The following is a 23,321-nucleotide window of genomic DNA, read 5'->3' as shown; positions in this document are numbered from 1 at the left end:
ATCATGATTTCATCAGAAGTTCTACAAGTGTACAGATGTGTTGTTTGTGACTCATCTCTCATCCAAAAGGCTTTTTCAGTCCTAACTGATTAAAAGCCGGTTGCTGTTTCGAGAGTCGTTAATTTACCAGGCAGCTTGTTGTACCCACTGGTTCCTCCATGTCAAGGTGTGAAAGGCTGTTGATACCTTTTGGTTGTACTTCAACATTTCTGTCTTCTCTATCATTAGGGTAACAGAAGTTGGGGTGTGTTTGGGAGAAGCACTGACTAAATATGAAGATGTCTGGCTTCATGTATTGTAAACTACATATTTACATCTGCCGAAACCCGGGATCGAACCAGGGACCTTTAGATCTTCAGTCTAACGCTCTCCCAACTGAGCTATTTCGGCATGAAAAACTACTTGTACGGAGGCTACGTGGTGAGAAACAATTGTATATTTGAGTGATATATGTGGTGAAAATCTGTGAAGATTCTCAGTCATCCAAATCATGGTTTCATCAGAAGTTCTACAAGTGTGTTGTTTGTGACTCATCTCTCATCCAAAAGGCTTTTTCAGTCCTAACTGATTAAAAGCCGGTTGCTGTTTTGAGAGTCGTTAATTTACCAGGCAGCTTGTTGTACCCACTGGTTCCTCCAAGTCAAGGTGTGAAAGGCTGTTGATAACTTTTGGTTGTACTTCAACATTTCTGTCTTCTCTATCATTAGGGTAACAGAAGTTGGGGTGTGTTTGGGAGAAGCACTGACTAAATATGAAGATGTCTGGCTTCATGTATTGCAAACTACATGTTTACATCTGCCGAAACCCGGGATCGAACCAGGGACCTTTAGATCTTCAGTCTAACGCTCTCCCAACTGAGCTATTTCGGCATGAAAAACTACTTGTACGGAGGCTACGTGGTGAGAAACAATTGTATATTTGAGTGATATATGTGGTGAAAATCTGTGAAGATTCTCAGTCATCCAAATCATGGTTTCATCAGAAGTTCTACAAGTGTGTTGTTTGTGACTCATCTCTCATCCAAAAGGCTTTTTCAGTCCTACCTGAATAAGAGCGGGTTGCTGTTTCGAGAGTCGTTAATTTACCAGGCAGCTTGTTGTACCCACTGGTTCCTCCATGTCAAGGTGTGAAAGGCTGTTGATAACTTTTGGTTGTACTTCAACATTTCTGTCTTCTCTATCACTAGGGTTACATAAATTGGGGTGTGTTTGGGAGAAGCACTGACTAAATATGAAGATGTCTAGCTTCATGTATTGCAAACTACATGTTTACATCTGCCGAAACCCGGGATCGAACCAGGGACCTTTAGATCTTCAGTCTAACGCTCTCCCAACTGAGCTATTTCGGCATGAAAAACTACTTGTACGGAGGCTACGTGGTGAGAAACAATTGTATATTTGAGTGATATATGTGGTGAAAATCTGTGAAGATTCTCAGTCATCCAAATCATGATTTCTTCAGAAGTTCTACTAGTGTACAAATATGTTGTTTGTGACTCATCTCTCTTCCAAAAGGCTTTTTCAGTCCTAACTGATTAAAAGCCGGTTGCTGTTTCGAGAGTCGTTAATTTACCAGGCAGCTTGTTGTACCCACTGGTTCCTCCATGTCAAGGTGTGAAAGGCTGTTGATAACTTTTGGTTGTACTTCAACATTTCTGTCTTCTCTATCACTAGGGTAACATAAGTTGGGGTGTGTTTGGGAGAAGCACTGACTTAATATGAAGATGTCTAGCTTCATTTGTTGCAAATTACATCTTTACATCTGCCGAAACCCAGGATCGAACCAGGGACCTTTAGATCTTCAGTCTAACGCTCTCCCAACTGAGCTATTTCGGCATGAAAAACTACTTGTACGGAGGCTACGTGGTGAGAAACAATTGTATATTTGAGTGATATATGTGGTGAAAATCTGTGAAGGTTCTCAGTCATCCAAATCATGATTTCTTCAGAAGTTCTACTAGTGTACAGATGTGTTGTTTGTGACTCATCTCTCATCCAAAAGGCTTTTTCAGTCCTAACTGATTAAAAGCCGGTTGCTGTTTCGAGAGTCCTTAATTTACCAGGCAGCTTGTTGTACCCACTGGTTCCTCCAAGTCAAGGTGTGAAAGGCTGTTGATACCTTTTGGTTATATTTAAACATTTATGTCTTCTCTATCACTAGGGTAACAGAAGTTGGGGTGTGTTTGGGAGAAGCACCGACTAAATATGAAGATGTCTAGCTTCATATTGCAAACTACATCTTTACATCTGCCGAAACCCGGGATCGAACCAGGGACCTTTAGATCTTCAGTCTAACGCTCTCCCAACTGAGCTATTTCGGCATGAAAAAATACTTGTACAGAGGCTAAGTGGTGAGAAACAAATGTATATTTGAGTGATATATGTGGTGAAAATCTGTGAAGATTCTCAGTCATCCAAATCATGATTTCTTCAGAAGTTCTACTAGTGTACAAATATGTTGTTTGTGACTCATCTCTCTTCCAAAAGGCTTTTTCAGTCCTAACTGATTAAAAGCCGGTTGCTGTTTCGAGAGTCGTTAATTTACCAGGCAGCTTGTTGTACCCACTGGTTCCTCCAAGTCAAGGTGTGAAAGGCTGTTGATAACTTTTGGTTGTATTTCAACATTTCTGTCTTCTCTATCATTAGGGTAACAGAAGTTGGGGTGTGTTTGGGAGAAGCACTGACTAAGTATGAAGATCTCTGGCTTCATGTATTGCAAACTACATGTTTACATCTGCCGAAACCCGGGATCGAACCAGGGACCTTTAGATCTTCAGTCTAACGCTCTCCCAACTGAGCTATTTCGGCATGAAATGCTACTTGTACGGAGGCTACGTGGTGAGAAACAATTGTATATTTGAGTGATATATGTGGTGAAAATCTGTGAAGGTTCTCAGTCATCCAAATCATGATTTCTTCAGAAGTTCTACTAGTGTACAGATGTGTTGTTTGTGACTCATCTCTCATCCAAAAGGCTTTTTCAGTCCTAACTGATTAAAAGCCGGTTGCTGTTTCGAGAGTCGTTAATTTACCAGGCAGCTTGTTGTACCCACTGGTTCCTCCATGTCAAGGTGTGAAAGGCTGTTGATACCTTTTGGTTATATTTAAACATTTCTGTCTTCTCTATCACTAGGGTAACATAAGTTGGGGTGTGTTTGGGAGAAGCACTGACTAAATATGAAGATGTCTGGCTTCATGTATTGCAAACTACGTATTTCCATCTGCCGAAACCCGGGATCGAACCAGGGACCTTTCGATCTTCAGTCTAACGCTCTCCCAACTGAGCTATTTCGGCATGAAAAACTACTTGTACGGAGGCTACGTGGTGAGAAACAATTGTATATTTGCGTGATATATGTGGTGAAAATCTGTGAAGATTCTCAGTCATCCAAATCATGGTTTCATCAGAAGTTCTACAAGTGTGTTGTTTGTGACTCATCTCTCTTCCAAAAGGCTTTTTCAGTCCTAACTGATTAAAAGACGGCTGCTGTTTCGAGAGTCGTTAATTTACCAGGCAGCTTGTTGTACCCACTGGTTCCTCCAAGTCAAGGTGTGAAAGTGTGTTGATAACTTTTGGTTGTACTTCAACATTTCTGTCTTCTCTATCATTAGGGTAACAGAAGTTGGGGTGTGTTTGGGAGAAGCACTGACTAAATATGAAGATCTCTGGCTTCATGTATTGCAAACTACATATTTACATCTGCCGAAACCCGGGATCAAACCAGGGACCTTTAGATCTTCAGTTTAACGCTCTCCCAACTGAGCTATTTCTTCATGAAAAAATACTTGTACAGAGGCTAAGTGGTGAGAAACAAATGTATATTTGAGTGATATATGTGGTGAAAATCTGTGAAGATTCTCAGTCATCCAAATCATGGTTTCATCAGAAGTTCTACAAGTGTGTTGTTTGTGACTCATCTCTCATCAAAAAGGCTTTTTCAGTCCTAACTGATTAAAAGCCGGTTGCTGTTTCGAGAGTCGTTAATTTACCAGGCAGCTTGTTGTACCCACTGGTTCCTCCAAATCAAGGTGTGAAAGGCTGTTGATACCTTTTGGTTGTACTTCAACATTTCTGTCTTCTCTATCATTAGGGTAACAGAAGTTGGGGTGTGTTTGGGAGAAGCACTGACTAAATATGAAGATGTCTAGCTTCATATATTGCAAACTACATATTTCCATCTGCCGAAACCCGGGATCGAACCAGGGACCTTTAGATCTTCAGTCTAACGCTCTCCCAACTGAGCTATTTCGGCATGAAAAAATACTTGTACGGAGAATACGTGGTGAGAAACAATTGTATATTTGAGTGATATATGTGGTGAAAATCTGTGAAGGTTCTCAGTCATCCAAATCATGATTTCTTCAGAAGTTCTACTAGTGTACAGATGTGTTGTTTGTGACTCATCTCTCATCCAAAAGGCTTTTTCAGTCCTAACTGATTAAAAGCCGGTTGCTGTTTCGAGAGTCCTTAATTTACCAGGCAGCTTGTTGTACCCACTGGTTCCTGCAAGTCATGGTGTGAAAGGCTGTTGATACCTTTTGGTTATATTTAAACATTTATGTCTTCTCTATCACTAGGGTAACATAAGTTGGGGTGTGTTTGGGAGAAGCACTGACTAAATATGAAGATCTCTGGCTTCATGTATTGCAAACTACATTTTTACATCTGCCGAAACCCGGGATCGAACCAGGGACCTTTAGATCTTCAGTCTAACGCTCTCCCAACTGAGCTATTTCGGCATGAAAAACTACTTGTACGGAGGCTACGTTGTGAGAAACAATTGTATATTTGAGCGATATATGTGGTGAAAATCTGTGAAGATTCTCAGTCATCCAAATCATGGTTTCATCAGAAGTTCTACAAGTGTACAGATGTGTTGTTTGTGACTCATCTCTCATCCAAAAGGCTTTTTCAGTCCTACCTGAATAAGAGCGGGTTGCTGTTTCGAGAGTCGTTAATTTACCAGGCAGCTTGTTGTACCCACTGGTTCCTCCATGTCAAGGTGTGAAAGGCTGTTGATAACTTTTGGTTGTACTTCAACATTTCTGTCTTCTCTATCACTAGGGTAACATAAGTTGGGGTGTGTTTGGGAGAAGCACTGACTTAATATGAAGATGTCTAGCTTCATTTGTTGCAAATTACATCTTTACATCTGCCGAAACCCAGGATCGAACCAGGGACCTTTAGATCTTCAGTCTAACGCTCTCCCAACCGAGCTATTTCGGCATGAAAAACTACTTGTACGGAGGCTACGTGGTGAGAAACAATTGTATATTTGAGTGATATATGTGGTGAAAATCTGTGAAGGTTCTCAGTCATCCAAATCATGATTTCTTCAGAAGTTCTACAAGTGTACAGATGTGTTGTTTGTGACTCATCTCTCATCAAAAAGGCTTTTTCAGTCCTAACTGATTAAAAGCCGGTTGCTGTTTCGAGAGTCGTTAATTTACCAGGCAGCTTGTTGTACCCACTGGTTCCTCCAAGTCAAGGTGTGAAATGCTGTTGATACCTTTTGGTTATATTTAAACATTTATGTCTTCTCTATCACTAGGGTAACAGAAGTTGGGGTGTGTTTGGGAGAAGCACTGACTAAACATGAAGATGAGGAGGGAGGCAGTGACAGACAATTTTATAGCCTTCTTAGTCTGAAGAGCGGATTTATTTTGGTTTTATAAGAGTGCTGAAGGGAACTTGATTGAATATGCTCACCACGCTGGCAGAACATGCAAAGTGAAAATCACTGCTGAAGGAGCCAACAGGCAGGTCTACTTTGACCTCAATGGATGCATGTACTGCTTGTCAAACAGCTCATCAATAATGTCGACTGAAGTTCTTTGTTTTACCTATTCTAGTGAAAACAAAATGTGCATTTTGATCTTGACCTCTTTGTTAACTGCCTTCTTGTAAGTCCAGAGCCATTGAAAATCACTCTGTTTTTTTTGTTGAAGATTTTCTTTTTGAGTGCTTTGGTGACTCAAGGCTTGTTAATGGGAGAAAAAACCTTATTGGTGGGAGACATGTATACACAAAAGAACATGTATGACAGGACTGTGTCTACTTGCTCAGTGCTGCTAGGGGACAAGTCTGTAAGGATATTCCAGTTATAGGTCTCAAAGTATTCTTGTAGCCAATGCTCTTGTTGTTCACACAGTTTGATATTTTTAATTTCCTCACAGCCTGTAAATAAAGCACTTCAAGTAGTGCAGTGTGGTGGACAGCAGAACCAAGGAGTGATCTATATACATCTGGAACACAGCTGTAGCATTTGATAAATTACATCTTCGTTCAGTGATTAAAATCAACCAGGAAAAATGTGGGTCTGGGGACAGTTTATGGTCTGTAATTTTCATTGAAATGCGTTCTGTCGCTTTGATATTAGTTGGTCTAGTGGGTCAATGTATTTTGTCTATTTTATTGCAGAGCGCAGATTAGCTGGAATTACTAAATGGAGCAATCTGTGTTTACATTTCTCCAATTTGAGTCTAACTCTTGTAGTTACATTCTTTTTTTATTGTGAGGAGACTCCCATCAGTTAGAAGAGTGTATCTGCCCGGGCTGAGTGAGAGAGCAGACTTACAGCTGCAGCTGCAAGTCTCGCAGGCCGCCAGGGAAGTGATATCCAGTTGTTTTGCACCATGCATCCTTCAGAAAGTGCAGAGGCAGGATATATGCTGTCCAAGGGTGAACATCCAGGACACATAGGTAACCTCTCCAAATTGGATGTTACTGTAACATGTGTAAAATATTTAAGAAACAATAAAAAAAAATTTTGTTACTGCATTGTCTGAGTTGTCACGACACGTATTCTCAATGAATTTTGCAATGGATTAAAAGAAAGGTAGACAAAAACTAAAAATTGCTCCATGACACATGTGGCTCAACAGAAAGCAACTCATGGTCTTTACTTAAATTCTTCAGCTTCATTTTATACACTGTGAATGTTTGAATGTGTGAAGAAGTCACAGCAGAACCAAAAACAACAATGTAACAGGCCACATGTGTGGAAGAGCTGAGACATCTTTGTGTCAGCATGTATGTGGGATGATGATTGATGATAAGCATGATGATAAAAGTAGTAATCACCCTGCCAGGGAACTGGAGGCACAGCGTCTGCTGTTTTTAACAAATGGCACATTCGTTTGTGTGGGTTTGCAAACTGATAAAAATTGTGTGCATCTCATCAACACCCCCTCACCCAACTATCAGTCAAAATGTTGTATTGCACATGTTTCTGTATGTACGCATGTGTGTGTGTGTCAGTGTGTGGCCTTTGGACCATGGCATGCTGCCTGCTACTACAGCGTGAGTGTGTGTGTGCAAGGCGTTCGTACATGAGCTTCCAAGCATGTGTGACATCCTAAATTAGACAACATTCCTGGCTGCAAAAACCACTCAACCCTGCCAAACACAAACGCAGACAGCACCATTCATGTGAGGCAGACTAGGATGACAAGATGCACACACACACACACACAGATACACACACGCAGACATGGTGACTCATACATCTTAATTAGAAGCTAAGCAGCAACGTGTAAGCATTAGTGAGGAGAGGCGAGCCTGTCACTGCAGGCAAATGAGATGGAGCACGTACTACACGCACGGACACACACATTTACGCATGTGAAGCAAATGCATGAAAGGTCAGTTAGTTTAATACCTGAGGGATGCTCGGAAGCTCTGTGTTTGTGTGTGTGTGTGTTTCCAGGGCAGTATCAATGCTGTATTAAACTCTTTGGTATAACACACCAGCAGAAACTTTTTGAAAAAGTGAAACAGGAGTAGTATAGTGTTAGTATGCAGGTGTGTGTGTGTGTGTTTGTTTGTGTATGTGGCCTATAAAGGCGCTGTAAAGCCAGTGCTCCTAACACGATCTGAAAACCTTACCAAGACCCTGTTGTTTGGTTTGATTTTGTCACTGGTCAGTGGCATTTGTCGAAGTTCAGGAAACACACACAGTACGTGCATATGCACATACACACACACAGATGGTGGCATTTGGTCGGAGTGGTGCGGGGGTTTTGGGGATGGGGTGGTGGCGTGGGTTGTTCACTGACGCTCCTGTTGCTACGGGAACAAAGTGACCTTAAACAGCTCATAGTGAGGGAGATACGGGGAACTTTCCGGTGACTGATCAGCTCACCTTAACGTCAAACACTCCACACACACACACACAAACACACACACACTCTTTAGCGCACGCTCGCTGTTGCCTGTCAGGTCTTCCATCCACCTTGCATCTCGACTCCATACTCTTCCTCTGTTACATCTTTGTTTCTCTCTTCTGCATCTTCCCTCTATGTGGCTCTCAGCCTTTATTCAACAATGTCTCCATCCTTCCCATTCTCTATCTTATTCATCGCTCAGGCTTCTTTCCTCCTGAAATATACTTTTACTCCATCCATACATCCGCACACTCCATCTCCTCCTATTCACATCCTGCCCCCCCTGTAACTGAATCTCTGGTAGGCATGGGTACAAAATACCGGTGTCTTTTGGTACTGGTACCCAATTGGGTCAGTACCGGAGTACCGATAAGCTTCAGGACAAATGGGCCATCATATTAACGTTGTTTTCTCTTCTTCTCCTACTTTGAAGGGAATTGCGAATTGAAAGCATATCCTTTGCTAGTTATTTTTACCGTCCACTTATGATGACTCCGCCGACGCTCGGAGATGAAGCTATGTATCTGTGTACGGACAAAGCTCTCCAACAGTCATAGCCGAAAGGGGAATATTTTCAAAAAATACAGAGTGGGCTCACTTTACTAGATGCAACGCCAATGCAGCTAAATGTAACATATGCAAAACTGTAGTTTCGAGCAAAGGGGGTAACACCAGCAACAAATGAAACACTTCACAAATCAAATCAATCAAATGTGGCGTGTTTGACTGTAATATTACGTCCTCAGTGCAGCCTTCCGGCTCCGACTCTGAAAATGCTGCTGTCTCAGCCTTGTCAAATCAAGGTAAAACTTGTCATTATAAAAATAAGTCTTCAGTTATCAACTTATGACACTGCATCGGATTTAATTATTTCTAATCGTAAAACCTTAAATAATCCCACAGGAAATGTCACTTTACCTTTTCTCTCCCAGCTCCCCACCACCTACCTCTTGAGTTCAGGTTTCCTCAACAATGCCGATAGTGTTCTCATCTGCTCCCTGAGAAAGTCAACATGTTGATTTTCTTAAACAAATAAGACAGGAGAGAGATACCAGAATTCTTCACTACATCTGTTCCTATATATCCTTCTTTACAAACATTGTTCTGTTTGTTTGGCCGTGGTCATTACAAGTTTAACTGCTGGTTAAATAGCATTAAGATGCTATTTAACCAGCAGTTAAAACACAATGAATTGTGTTTCACGATGTTGCTGGGTACTATTGAGCGTAATATTGATAAGATTATCAATAAGTATCAGTGTCGATAAGCAGTATCAGTATCATTAAAATCTTAACGATACCCATCTCTAATTTCTACATGTCAGAAGTTATTTTAATCGCCTCCGTTCCAAACTCTCCACCAAACTCCAAGAAACAGGTCCCATTTATCCCCGGGACTCTCAGAACCGATTACAGATTCTTCACTTGTTCCTCCGCTCACCATCTCTTCACTTCCATTTCTCCTCTGCTATTGCTTCATCTGGTGTTAATTCCTCTTCCCTTCCCTCTCAATTCCCATATTCACTTAGCTCTGTCACCCCCTGCATTACTCTTCTAACAGAGGTGGGACGCCTGTCGTTCTCTCCCTGCTCTGTCCTTCATCTACCCCTTCTTATATCCATCTTATTTCTGCCTCAGTCCTTCTTGGACTTTAACCTTATCGTCTCCCCGCCTGTACATTGGCCATTCACCCATGTTTCTCCTCATTATCTAACCCCCCCCATCTCCATCCCCCCTTCTTCTCCACTGATGAGCAGAGATGCAGCTCCGCTCATCAGATTGCCTGTCTCTCCTCCCTGCTTTCTTTAACACTTGTAGAAATGACCTGACACATCCAATCCCAGGTTATTACACAGATGTGCCAACTTTCTCTCTCGCTCCCTTACACAGACACACACACACTGCGCGCAAACATTTAGAAAAAGCACATTCCCAGAGGATGGTTCACACACTCACACAAACACACACAACCTATTACAGGAGCACAAATGAAAATGAATTATGCATTCTGTCCTGCCACTCGTAACAAGTATATGATACAGCTCCTGTTTCCACCCAATTGGTCACGGAGAAGCACATGCTGAATGAGAGAAGTGGTTTTGTGCCGCACGCACACACACATGCACACAACACACATTCAGGAAACCACACACATATACACAAAAACTTGTGAAAAACAAAGGATTGAATTTATTATGAATACAAAGCTCAAACAAGCACATGCTTGTCATTCACAGACATGTTGCGTCATTTTGGGCTAAAGAAACTTTTCACAGTTGAATATTCGATGACAGCATTAACACCGATTTCTCTCGATTGAACGTTCACACACACACACACACACACACACATTCACAATCAAACAAGGCTCTCATTGTTTTTAGCGTTCATGTTTACTGCAATTTTTTGAATGATGTGCCACCCACAACCGACTCCTCTTCCTCCTCCCATTCCTCCCTCTGAGTCCATACCAAGGTCGTTGGCCTCCCTCCTGGCTTTAGCATTCCCCTCGTATCACCGATAATCCTCACTGTTTAAGCCTGAGGTACAAATACATTCTATTCAAACCACAATAAGGGGTCTGCTAATACCCAGCAAAGTGTGTGTTTGTGTATCCGTGTGCATACCCATGTGCCGCTGACTAATGTGTGCTTATATGCACCTCTGTGTATGTGTACGTGCACGCTGGTATCTGTGCAGGGCTTTGTGTTTAACACCCATCGGTGCTTAGTATTCTCCCCGCCACGCGTCCTTGCATCCCCATGCTTATTCTCTCCCTCTCTGTTCTCCTCTTTCAGAGGAGAACACCAATGGCTGATGGAGAGAGGAGAAAAATAGCATTAGGAGAAAAGAGGGAGGGGGCAGAAGGAGACAGGGGAGCGAGGCAACCAAATGCAGGTGGATAAAGTTTATACAGCATGACTGATGTAACCTTGGCACTATAGTGTCTAGTCTTTAACAGACAATTAAAATGGATGCAGCTGTTGTAAGTCTGAAAAGGACATTGCTATGGTGTATGACAGTGTTATGTCCAATGGTCGCTGATATATAGTGGTTTATGGAGATCTTGATGTAGAGGAAGATAAACCCACCTACACTCAGTTAATCCACACTTTATATCACAGAACTACCTTTAACACCTTCCAATCTTCATTGTTCTTATCGCAGTTAGCTGGTACGTGTTATATGGTTCTGCCACATGCTTGTGCTTTTAGCCCACAGTATGCTTAGTAATCACAGGTGATTAGCATTATCCCAGCAGTGAGAAAATGTGAGCGTGGAGCAGCACGAACACCCATTTACTCTACACAAAATCTAATTTGCCGTGTTCGCAGGCTGCTGCCAAAAGGTGTCTCCGCCAGATGGTGAGGCTTGCAAGTCACAGTGGGAGGAGAAATGCCTCAAAGCAACAAGAACAGACAAGGATTTTTCTAAAACCAGTAAATTAAATCAAAAGTATACAGCATGAACACATTGCATGCAGCGTTGTGACAGCTGCAGGTGAATGTTTACTGAGGGCGACAAACAAAAAGTGTGACAAATATGTCGGCACACAATTTAATAACCTCAACAATCAAGTATTTATAGTATTGAGATTAGGAAGAAAGACTTTGGTGAATCTATTCCAAGATGTGAAGCATCTTCAGTAAGTGTACCAATGGGAGATATGACTGGATCTCCTGGAAACGGCTGAAAACAATCAATAAACCCTAAAATAAGGGTGACATTTAGAAGTACACACATATTCAACAGTCCCCTTTAAAAAAAATTCATGTTTAAATTCACTAAGTCTTGGAGTTAGGTCTAGAGTTTTTTGGATCGTGACCAAATGCACACACTTCTAAGATATTAATCCCTTAAACATGCCTGATTGTTAAAATCAAGATCTATGACTATTTTCGAAAAAATCATTGAAAATGATCGGCCCACCAAATTGCATGGTAATCCATCCAGTAGTTTTTGCGTAATCCTGCTAACTGACAAACACACGGGTGCATATGAAAACAACCTCCTAGCCGGATGTAACAACAAAATCATCTACTTCGCCTGGAACATCCTCATTTTAGTGAGAGGGAGATGCTTAATTTGGTATTAGAACTTCTGCCAGATGCAACGGCGGCCTGATAAGATTTAAAGAACAGCATCTGCAGAACGATAGGCTCAAGAGAATAAGGACAGATCATTTTTTACGGTGAAATCAGAATTTGTGAATGAGAGCAACATTGGGAAGTGTGGGAAAGCAGAAGTGATGGAGATCATTACAGCAAGCAGAAAATGATCATAGAGACATTCAAATAAAAGTTATTCCTTTCTGAACTAAATAATTATAAAGATCAATACCAAAAAGTGTTTGTATTGGTTTTTGTGTAATTTCCGTGAATAGGCAGTTTACAGGACATTAGTGCTACTCTACTATTCCTGTGATCTGATACTAATGCTGCATTGTAGAATATTGGCAACATGTTCATATATAAAATTATCTGATATTTGTCAGTAACTGTGACGGAGAACTTAGAGGATTAAGACTATTCTCTTTGTGAAAGTGGTGGTTTCAGTTCTTCACTTTTTTCCTAGTAACATGGATGGAATCTATTTCTTCCAACAGCGGTTGACAACATTAACCTTGGGATGTTGACTCTCTATAGACCAACTATAATAATAACTAATTATACACACACTCATCTGATATATTCTACCAAGTACATATCTGAATTAAAATCAGTCAGCTGTACAACTACTCAGTGATGGAGTTATTATTATTCAGTCAAATTAATCCAAGTTCCATGTCTGTATGATATATAAATTACAGAGTTATGAAATAGTTAATATATGTTTTACTGTTTGGCAACCATCTCGTGAACAATAATAGTTGGACCTCTGTCAGTGTAAGTGGGAAGTTTGAGATTAGTCATTATGAATATAGGCTATTTTATTATGTTATTAATCAAACAAGACGTAATTTAACTACTGTCTTTTATTAGCAGCATTAAAAATCATCTCGATAGTAATTAATCCTGTGTATCAGTCTCTCAATTAATTCTTTAATGCTGTACTGTGATCTCTGCTCAGACTTAAAAAACTATTTGAACAGTCTAGTTAAACAAAATAAGTGTAGCAGAGCTCCGTCTGATTAAAACCACGACAAACTCAGAAACCAGCAGAGACTTCATCTTCCAACAGCGTTTGCCTGCTTTCAAAACCTACCATCATCCCTCAGCTCTGCTCCGTCCACGCTGGAGTAAGGTCACTGGATCAGCTTAGCAACCCCGCTGACTGACTCTCGTTGCTTTGGCAACTCGGGGAGCATCGACCCGGCGGGAGACATTCTAGTAAGCCAGCACCAACTCAACTACACAATGTCAAACTGAAGTGCAGCTCCAAGACAATGCTGGAAAAGTAGGCACTGTTATAAGAACCAGTGCTCTGAATAACTCATTTCAAGTCAGAGACAATGTTCATTCCTCTTGTTCTGTTTACATGTTCTTTCACGATTACCGAAGTAAATCACTAGTTTAATTCTTTATCAATGATAATAGTCTTTCATCTGTTTATAGCTCATAGGCACTTGAAATATATACCCTCATTTATCACAAAGTTGCTTGTGTTTTCCCTCACGGCAAGAACAAAGATCTCTAAAAATGTCCCTTGGGATTAATAAAGTATCCATCTATCTATCAATCTTGCTTAATTTATCTTCATTCAATCGAAAGATGGTGTCGACATTTTCCACAAGGTTGTCATACATTTTACATGTACCAAAAAACAAGAAACATAAATCCAAGGTAACACATGGTGTCTACCGGTTACAGTTTAAGTCCTGTGTGTGATGGGAGAGGTTACATGCTGCTGATGTGTGAATGCATGTGCCGGTAAGGGCCCCACTGTGAACAAAGTATCACAGATAGATGTTAGGTTTTTTTACTTACTTTGATTGGTAGAGTGAACGTCTGAAAGTTAAGTTATTTGTTAGTTACACTCGTTAATACATCTAATAGTAACAAACAGCATCAGAATACACAGTCTCTTGATTACAATGTTTACTTTATTCAAAGAACAATATTGGTGAATTGCACCTGCAGTGATGAAGGTGAAGGTCAGGAAGAGATCGTTTTAGAAGACATAGATAGCGTATTAATGTTGAAAGAGGAACAGAGAAACGCGATCAAGGCATGGCGATGTAACTCGGCGTGCACGACAAGGTGGACATTAATTTTTCATCGATAAAACTATTGCATGTTCGCTATGTGGCAGGAGGTTTCCCTGAACGCAGCACAGCAAGGATGTTAGCAGCAGGAGGCAGCAGCCAGGGGCTAGCCGCCGCTGCTCGGCTTCATGTCCGCACACGGACCGTCAGTCCACGGGAAGGGAACCTGGACAGACCCGGGTCTGGGTGAGGAGTTCCGAAAGTGAGGGCGTTACAACAACCGGACTGAGAGGTCGAGAGCCTTCAAATCGAGCTAGCTCTCAGCGGCTAGCTGCTCCCTCAGCGGGGCTTAGGAGTACAGCAGCGCTTATTTACAAGTGTAACCATTGAACAGATTCCGTTTAACTGCCACAAGAGTTGTTCATCTTGTAATAATATCTCAATGAGGAAACACGCTGTGTTGTTTTTTTATGGTAAGAGAAAGTCTTGACTGTCTGACTTAGTAAATAACTCACAATGTCGCTTAACATACATCACATACAACGTTGCTCTGATTGGTTGTAGGTCTATCCAATTGAGCGAAGAGGCATTTTTTTTCCTGGTTCGGTTGAAACACGCCCCGTAATCACAGCCCAATGGAGCGATCTCAGACTCATATTCTGACTAGAATTGAGTATGACAACGTCAGGCTAAGCAAACACTGATATTGTATATAAATCATGGGCTGCAGAAATATATTCAATATATTCAATTCCTATGGAGACCAGGCTGTGTAAATATGTTCTATTCCCATATGTCCCGGCCCACTGGCTCAGCTGCCCTGTCTTGAGTTTGGGTTTTACATACATGATACATGATTCCACCACACTACTATACAAACAATTGTGAAGGTTGGAGAAAAATACATAGAATAATCATAACTTTGAGTAGCAGAATTGTGTTTTTACTCTGCTATCATGATGGCAACTCAGTGTCTGAAATGAGATTCAGAACAGTGTACAGTGTTTATACCCACAATCAGTTCATGCATTCATTCTCCAGCAGAAGATAAGACTTGGAATTCAAGTTATAAAAGGTTGTCAAAGTTCATTAATGATGCAGGAAGACACTACTCTAACGTTACAACACTAAAGATCCTGTCAGACTATATGAGTTCATGACATCTAGTTTGACTGTGAAATGTTGTTTGGAACACCGTCAAATCATTTTATCCTTTTATATCAAATTACTTTAATTATCTTAACATAATAACAGGTTTGATTAATCTGTGATTGACCCCCCTCGTTCTGACCCCGTGGTTGAAAACCACTGATTATCCTAATCCACTAGAGCACACCACAACAGTGGATTAAGACGATTAACACCCCCCCTACCCACCTCCCAAACAAGCCCACACATATACAATTGTCCTCCTCCACACTAGAACATGAATATGACCTCAGAAACACAACCTAGTAAGCCTTGACTAAAAACGATAAGGATAGCCATTGATCTACACCATGGGCGAGTCCCACTCACCACCACAGCTTTCGACTGTAGAACAAAGTGACCTTTACAGCTCAGCACATGTTGAGGTACAGAAAGGACAATGAATGAGTTTGGAACGTGGCCCTATGGACGTCCCTGGATGTCTTGGTGTACATTTGGATTAAGGTAACCAATTTCCGTAACCTTCAAAAGTGTATGGAAGTATTTAGCCAATGTGCTAATGAATAATGCTGATGCCTTATCATGATCCACAACTGCAGTATTTACCACTATATTAGATACAACTGTTAGTGTAGTGTGTGTGTGTGTGTGTGTGTGTATGTGTATGTGTGGAGGTGGTAACAGCCTTTATGAAGCATGTTATGAGCCACGTAAGTGGCTGGACCGATAGCTCGGAGCTGATTGATGCAGGCTGGACCGTCTCTAATGCTGTCTGGCTTGTAGCATACAGAATGTGACATTGGTTTGGTCTGAAGAATATTGATCGAGAATGGTTCTTGCCAAGCGTAGATATGGAGGGCTGTATTGATGTTCACCTTGGCTCTCATTTCAAGCTCATCTCACCCTGCCTGTGAGTGTGTGTGAGTGTGTGTGTGTGTGTGTGTGTGTGCGCTGGGTGGCAGCAGCGCCGGAGGCTACTCAAGTGTGAAATCGTGTGACGGTTTCTCCATTGCGCTTCATTTAGCCACACATCGCCCATCTCTCATTCCTGACAAGTTTCTTAACTGTTCCGAAATGCGAGTGCCTCAGGGTGGGGTGGCATTGTGGCCCTGCCGGTGTACTATGAGGTGTGTGTGTGTGTGTGTGTGTGAGAGAGAGTGTTGGAGCATGTTTGTGGGGGCTAAAGGGAGAGTCTAATAAAGCCAGCAGCTGCCATGGAAACCAGGGCAGAGGCCAACTCATCCTCTGTCTGGGGAGCCATCAGGGCCTCGGCCATGGTACAAACACATGCATGTACACGAACACACACTTAGACACAAAATCGTGTACCAAAGGCATGGCAAATGACTCCTAGAGGGAGGCCCCTCTTACACACTCACACACAAACAGCAGAGGAGCAGCCATGAAATTCGCTGTGGCACCACAAAAAATAGGGAAGCAAGCTGCCTGTTCAATAGCCACTGTCACACTGTTTATACACACACATACACACACACTGCTGGTAAGCCAACACAATGATATGGGAGTTGCCTTAAAAATGCTCAATATACAACTGTAATTCTCTCCTCTTCCTTATCAAATATGTCTAAGTGTATGCATGTGTGTGTGTATGTGTGTGTGTGTGTGTGTGTGTGTGTGTGTGTATGTGTGTGTGTGTGTGTGTGTGTGTGTGTGTGTGTAAAATAGGTAGATAAGACTGACATTGCGCTCTGGTTGATCCCATGACAGCAGCATTCAAGCAGTGACAGTTTTATTGCATTTCTAATCTCTGTTTACATAAACCCTCAACATCCAGTCACATAGACACACTCTCACACACACACACACACACACACACAATGATATACAGTAAATGCATACGCACACATTATTCAGAAACCCGCCCCTCCCTTTGCTGTCGCCCAGACAATGAAAAGGGCATAGGACGCCAATCAAAATGATCTCTAATAAGAATATTACCCATCAGGCTGGGTGGGGTGGGGGGGGGTGAGGAGAGGGGGCGATGGGGTTGGATGGCTTGCCAAGCTTCATCTAACATTTATAAAATGAGTTGTGGACCGTCACTGAGAAAATAGTATGCGTCTATGCATAACGTGATGCCGGCTACTTCCACACACCCCCACCCTTCCAGCCAACCCCCCCCCCCTCCCCCCTGTCGCAAACTTGACAAATCTCATATCTAGGCTCCAGAATGACATGCCAGCAGAGAATTAGACGGCCGCAATTGAAAGCGTGACTGAGAGGGAGTTGTAGGCGAAGGCAACGCTGAGTGCCACTCTGGGTGTCACTAGGGTGCCACGAGATGAGGAAAGATGACAACAGTTAAGGCAGGCGACTGACTGTTTCCTCGACTGGACTGCAGATTGGGTTAGGTCAGACGAAAGGAGACTTAAATGACCCATGTGGGGATATCGCCTCAACGCTGAGGCAGAGAATACGGAGAAGATTAGAATAAGACAAATGGGGAGTAGAGAACATGATAAAAAAATGCAGCTCAAAGAGTACAGCCTATTGGTGCTGAACGGAGCATTTTGCTACATGTTCTGTTTGCTCATGTTTTTGCTAAACACACCCACATTCAAATGATTTCAGGGGCCTTTATTCTTATTATTTTGGCAGGAAAAACTGCAAGCAATTTATTCTTGCTTGTGCTGGAAGAAATGAAGCATCTGCGTATAGCTTTTACTAACTGGTTTGATCTCAGGGGGCTTGCTAACGCCTACAGGATGAAACAGTAAATGAAAATGGCACCCCAGAATGAAAACAAAGAAAAACCACCCAGCAAAACCTTATTAAGGGAAGATGAAGGAGAAACTTTAGGGCAGGATTTCACAGGAGCGAGTCGACTGTCAGAACGGTAGCAAGTGTAAAAGTGCAGAGAGTGGGCAAACAAAGATCAGTCACAAAATGGTGCAATCACAGAACAGATGCCAGGGCCATCGTGGTCCTCGCCATGTACAACATCTATTAGACCTTAGAGAGTACCTACTACTTTCTACCCTGTGGTGGACAGAGGGGCAGCAACAAATGAAATGGCTACGAAAAAAATAATAATCCATCCTTAAAATATTAAGCATGAGTTTTAGATTATTAGGTTAAACATTTTTTCCAGATTATGATCACTTTTTGTCTCCCATAATCCCGCTGCTGATGATAGTAAATTTGAAAAAAACAGGATATGCTCATCATGGGTATTTTTTTTTGGTGTGTTTTTTTTTTAATGTTCTGAAGAAGATATATTTGTGTATTTATAATTATTATTATTATTTAAATGTATTAAACATCTCCTAGCTGTTACACTTTGAGCTCTGAGGCCAACCACAAGGTCAGCCAACTACTGTAGCTTTGTAAAACACAAAAGTGATGGTGGTCTGTTGGAGCTGAAATGAGCTGAACAGACTCAAACGCTTGTATTTGATGTGGAGCTAAACACCAGCTCCTAGGGCCAGGTTGAGATAAGAGTCCCTGGATCTGCCACTGCCTCGAGCTAACTCTCATCAGCGACTGCAGCCTCTGGGCAAACTGTTCCAGTGTGCGGCAAGGCCGGCAAGGAGGAGTGCAATGCTGTAGAATCCAAGACCATCAAGGAGGGAGGTGATCGGGCAACCGAGACAACAATAGTATGATGTGGCAAGTTAATTATGAGTGGAACAGTCAGACGTGGGAGGATAGTTGAGTGTGGCAACAGAGTGTGACGTCACAAATTTACAGAGGTCCTGACAGCTCGTTGGAAGGCACAGTTTAAAAAAATGTGCATTTCTCCAAAGACTAAGTGTTTTGATGCTTAAACCGTATTTATGTAGCACCTACTTTATAATCAAGAAAGGATATAGGAATCTCGCGTTCTACAATATGGGACCTTTAAAACTATAGCGCCTGCTATACATTTGATGCTGCGGGATTTCAAGACACAAAAAGCAGACACACAATCAAGACTGGTAGATAAAGCCTTGATAATTTAATACAGAATAGCTAGACTAACAGAGGGTGCAGCAGGAAGATGCAAACAAAGAAGTTAACTAAAACAAAAAGGAGAACACGAGGGAGCAGAGACACAAGCAACCTGCAGGGAACCAGAACAGCAGCAGGAGGTAACACCAGGAGAGCGAACAGACGAGCAGGCAGAGTGGACTGGGAGCACAGAGACTAAATACACCAGGGAGGCAGGAATAATTAGACACAGGTGGAACACATGAGGATGGGGCGGAAAACCGCAAGAGAGAGAAATCTAGACAATGACAGGAGGTAAAACAACCAAATGAGGTAAGTGATTATCAGCGGCATACTGCACATCGGGAACACCGGGATATTTCCCACATGACTTGATGGTCTTTTTCGCCTTGAACTGATAACTTGACAAGCAATAATATAGCTAGCAGGAATGAGGTGACGGACCTTTCAAATCCACTTATCTGTCAACTGACGTAACCTACATAATCACGTCGGACGTGAAATCTCTCGGCGACGCACATGGCGGCCAAAGATATTACAGCTTCGCTATCTGAAATCGCTGTAGCAGCTGTGCACCCGATTGTGATAACACTATAGCAAGTCCCCAGCGAAATGGGAGGTTGTGGTCCGAAGAAAAGGAAAAGGTGGAGCAGAGCGGGAGAGAATTAATAAGAGAAAATCTCTTGTAGCTACTGCTGTAGCTAAATACAGCAAAATAAGCCACACGGTTGCAAGAAAGGGAACACGTCAGCCAAGCGACACTCAGACTGTGCACCAGTACAGGAGTGAAACCAGCCTCCACTCTGAAACACACGGTCACACTAGTAACCACTCATTTCACAGTGTGCATTGTTTCCAAACATTAAGTTACAAGCGTGTTAGAGTGATTAACTATTAAAATTAAAGCGACCTTGCTGGAAATGTGACCTCACATTTGATCTTGTTAGTTTTGGCTTAAGGGGCATTAATGGAGGGCACTAAATTATTTTGTATGATATACACATGCCCTGTCACCTATGTGGGCTGCATCTACCTATACTTGACATTGACTGGCCTGTATACAGGCATACGTCTGACTAGGGTGAGTCTTCATGTCCTCTGTTGTATTCATTAACTTTTATGATTGACTCTGACACTCATGCGATTGGGCCTAGAAATCAGTGCTGTGCTGTTTCTATACTATGCTCTCCCCTGAGATCACTTGGCAAACCTACAGTGTAGACAGCACGGAGATGCTGTTTGTCTTGGATCGTCTGCTGATGACCTTTGAAGTTTTGGTATACTTGGTACTGTAGTGTTCGAAACAACTCTCTTGTATATTCTAAACACATCCACTGCTCCTATAAACGTAAACTATACCTCTTTTTATATGCCAAGGTGCTTTTTCTACTCTGGAAAGTTATATCACACTAGAACAACTGCCATTTTGTTTTTGCACTTGTTAATTTGGTGTTTCTAAGCACTTCTGCATGCACCAAAATACGTTGAGTGGTACATCTGTGTTTGTATTTATGGTCAATTTGTTGATCTTGTTTTAAGAAATTGAACCCCTTGATCAAAAACACAAGGACAAAGAGCATGTTTTTTTGTTTCCGTTGGCTGAAGCATTCAAACACATACCTCAGATACATTTAACACTGTTGAATATTGACATTCAACACGTTTAACATTACATTTTATAGCAGTTATAATAACTAAGTATTTTAACAACAATGCTGGTCTTTTCAAAGTTGAGAGCTGGCTCATCAAAGTGACTTTACGACAACTCATGTGTGGAGCTTCATTGTACTATGATTAATCAAGTGAACAGCTCTTTGTGCAGCAGCGGTGGTGCAGCTTCAGATTTCAATGGACTGAATCCTGCGGCCAGTATGTAATACCTGCAGCTCAATTAATGCACGTCACTCTAGTAGTTTCAGAGAGAAAACTGCAACCAGCATTACCACAGGCCAAATAAACAGCCCATTCAAAAACAAACAGGTTTAAAACAGGCACTGCACTGGTATAAAAACTAATTCTGGTCCTTTGGTCTGGTTTGCACGACTTGCTCCGGCAGGTAAGAAATCTGTAAAATCAAACCCTGGTGCAAGTCAATTCTGGTGTGGTTCATCTGTGGGCTGAAAGCAAACAAATCAACCACAGTATTTTGTGACATATGTGTAGTTTTAACATTAATTGCTAAGAAATGCTATAATATATAATATACATGTTATAGAATTATATAGATTCATAATGCACAATGTAAATACAATATGATGAAGGTAACTAGGCTTGCACTATTAAAAAGGACAAATACAACTATTAAAATACAAAACAGGTTTATAACACACTGAATGCATCAACCAGTACTTTTTGAGTATAACAAAAAAAATGGTGCAAATGAGAGACTATATAAATAATGGAGTGACAAGAAATGGGCATGTATTCGCAGCACTGAATGAGAATGTGTGTTTCTGAGCCCAAGGCTGGAGGATTAAGATTCCAACCAAGTCTCTGAAGACATCTTTTTATACCAACGTGGTGCCAACCCTGAGATCTCTATGTTGAAGTGTGGACCAGTGCAGAATGTAAGCAGAGGAAAATAAAGAGAAAGAGAGTGCAAGCAGGAGCTGTCTGACGTATAACAGAACTTAATGATGAGCACAATTCACAATAAAAACAACTACACAGCCTCTAACATTGTTTTTTTCAATAATGCTGCATCTATTAACTTACCCATATATGAGCCTTGGTATTTAAACATGCTTGCAGACCAGATGTGTGTGTTTGTCCTCTGAACAGTGTAATGTTGAGCAGATGCAGTGGCTGGTGAGCGTGTTCAGTCCCAGTTTACCTGAGGCTCGTCAGCTGCATGTTTCTGCCGTGTCCAACATGTGCGATGCAGTGATTCCAGGGAGGTTGACTTTGGAAAATAAAAGGAAACTGATCGCCTCCTATTTCGTTCTCAGACCAACGTGCAGATGAAGAAGTTAAATAAAACCACAACCAGTCTAAATTCAGTGTATTATTGTCTGTGTTCTTTGCAGAAAAGAATATAAGGTTTTTTTTTATAAAAAAAAATACATCAGAGGTCATTGTTGCTGTTTAAAGGTGAACTATAAATGCAGATTACATTTTATACTGGACCTTAGTACTTCCCTTTTATGTGGTGACATAAACTATAGCATCTTTGTGATGTTGTAGCTTGTAAACGAAGATAATATGATAATACAACTAAACTCAGAACACTGATATCATGATATGAACATATTGTATGCTGCAAGCTGAGCGATACATGTGTCAATTGTTACAATTTTGCTGTAGGGCCAGTATGAACATCCATCCATCCATCCTTTCCATTTAGAGTTTACTAAAGCCAGTCAACATGTCTTCGGACCGCTGGACAAGACCCCGGCCAGAATCTTGCCGTGAGGCGACTACTGCCCCTAGTCTGTGAGTATGTCACATCTATTTGTTATCCAATTTAAAAGTTACTCTTCTTTTTGAATATGTCATTATACTAAGTGTATCTTTTTCTTCTTATCCATCAGACCAAAAAGAAAAAGTTTACATTTGATCTGGATACTCATTATGTTTGTCTAAAAAAGTTGAACAGCTCAAAGTGATCTTAACCATTACCAGCTTATTCCTTCTTCCGGCCTGTAGATGCATAACAAATTCTTTTAGAGCATATCTTCCCCTCTAAATTGATTAATTCCACCTAATTGGTGCTTGCCTGCCAGCAATGTAATCTCATTAACGTTTACCCATGCAGCAAAATTACATGATTTGATTGTTCACAACATTAACAGTAGCTGCAGAAAAAGATGGTGTCGATACTTATTGAGCCAACTACCGTTTTGAAGTGTGAAATCATAGCGAGAGCACACAGTCTTTTCTGCACAGGCATATTCTCCTCCTGGCTCTCCTCCA

General features: G+C 41.5%; 11 non-coding genes across 11 annotated transcripts; all 11 read right to left on the bottom strand.

Moving 5' to 3' along the window:
• Positions 1-317: 317 nt before the first annotated feature.
• Positions 318-390, bottom strand: trnaf-gaa (transfer RNA phenylalanine (anticodon GAA)). The gene has a single exon. It is a non-coding gene; the product is annotated as a tRNA-Phe (tRNA).
• Positions 391-796: 406 nt separating this feature from the next.
• trnaf-gaa (transfer RNA phenylalanine (anticodon GAA)) lies at positions 797-869 on the bottom strand. The gene has a single exon. It is a non-coding gene; the product is annotated as a tRNA-Phe (tRNA).
• A 406-nt stretch (positions 870-1,275) lies between these two features.
• Positions 1,276-1,348, bottom strand: trnaf-gaa (transfer RNA phenylalanine (anticodon GAA)). The gene has a single exon. It is a non-coding gene; the product is annotated as a tRNA-Phe (tRNA).
• A 414-nt stretch (positions 1,349-1,762) lies between these two features.
• On the bottom strand, positions 1,763-1,835 carry trnaf-gaa (transfer RNA phenylalanine (anticodon GAA)). Its single transcript has one exon. It is a non-coding gene; the product is annotated as a tRNA-Phe (tRNA).
• A 412-nt stretch (positions 1,836-2,247) lies between these two features.
• trnaf-gaa (transfer RNA phenylalanine (anticodon GAA)) lies at positions 2,248-2,320 on the bottom strand. Its single transcript has one exon. It is a non-coding gene; the product is annotated as a tRNA-Phe (tRNA).
• A 414-nt stretch (positions 2,321-2,734) lies between these two features.
• trnaf-gaa (transfer RNA phenylalanine (anticodon GAA)) lies at positions 2,735-2,807 on the bottom strand. Its single transcript has one exon. It is a non-coding gene; the product is annotated as a tRNA-Phe (tRNA).
• Positions 2,808-3,221: 414 nt separating this feature from the next.
• On the bottom strand, positions 3,222-3,294 carry trnaf-gaa (transfer RNA phenylalanine (anticodon GAA)). Its single transcript has one exon. It is a non-coding gene; the product is annotated as a tRNA-Phe (tRNA).
• Positions 3,295-3,700: 406 nt separating this feature from the next.
• Positions 3,701-3,773, bottom strand: trnaf-gaa (transfer RNA phenylalanine (anticodon GAA)). Its single transcript has one exon. It is a non-coding gene; the product is annotated as a tRNA-Phe (tRNA).
• Positions 3,774-4,179: 406 nt separating this feature from the next.
• On the bottom strand, positions 4,180-4,252 carry trnaf-gaa (transfer RNA phenylalanine (anticodon GAA)). The gene has a single exon. It is a non-coding gene; the product is annotated as a tRNA-Phe (tRNA).
• A 414-nt stretch (positions 4,253-4,666) lies between these two features.
• Positions 4,667-4,739, bottom strand: trnaf-gaa (transfer RNA phenylalanine (anticodon GAA)). Its single transcript has one exon. It is a non-coding gene; the product is annotated as a tRNA-Phe (tRNA).
• A 414-nt stretch (positions 4,740-5,153) lies between these two features.
• Positions 5,154-5,226, bottom strand: trnaf-gaa (transfer RNA phenylalanine (anticodon GAA)). The gene has a single exon. It is a non-coding gene; the product is annotated as a tRNA-Phe (tRNA).
• Positions 5,227-23,321: the final 18,095 nt, after the last annotated feature.

Source organism: Limanda limanda, chromosome 4 (genome assembly GCF_963576545.1).
Source record: "Limanda limanda chromosome 4, fLimLim1.1, whole genome shotgun sequence".
In the NCBI taxonomy this organism is placed as follows: Eukaryota; Metazoa; Chordata; class Actinopteri; order Pleuronectiformes; family Pleuronectidae; genus Limanda; species Limanda limanda.
This window is presented reverse-complemented; position numbering and strand designations above follow the sequence as displayed.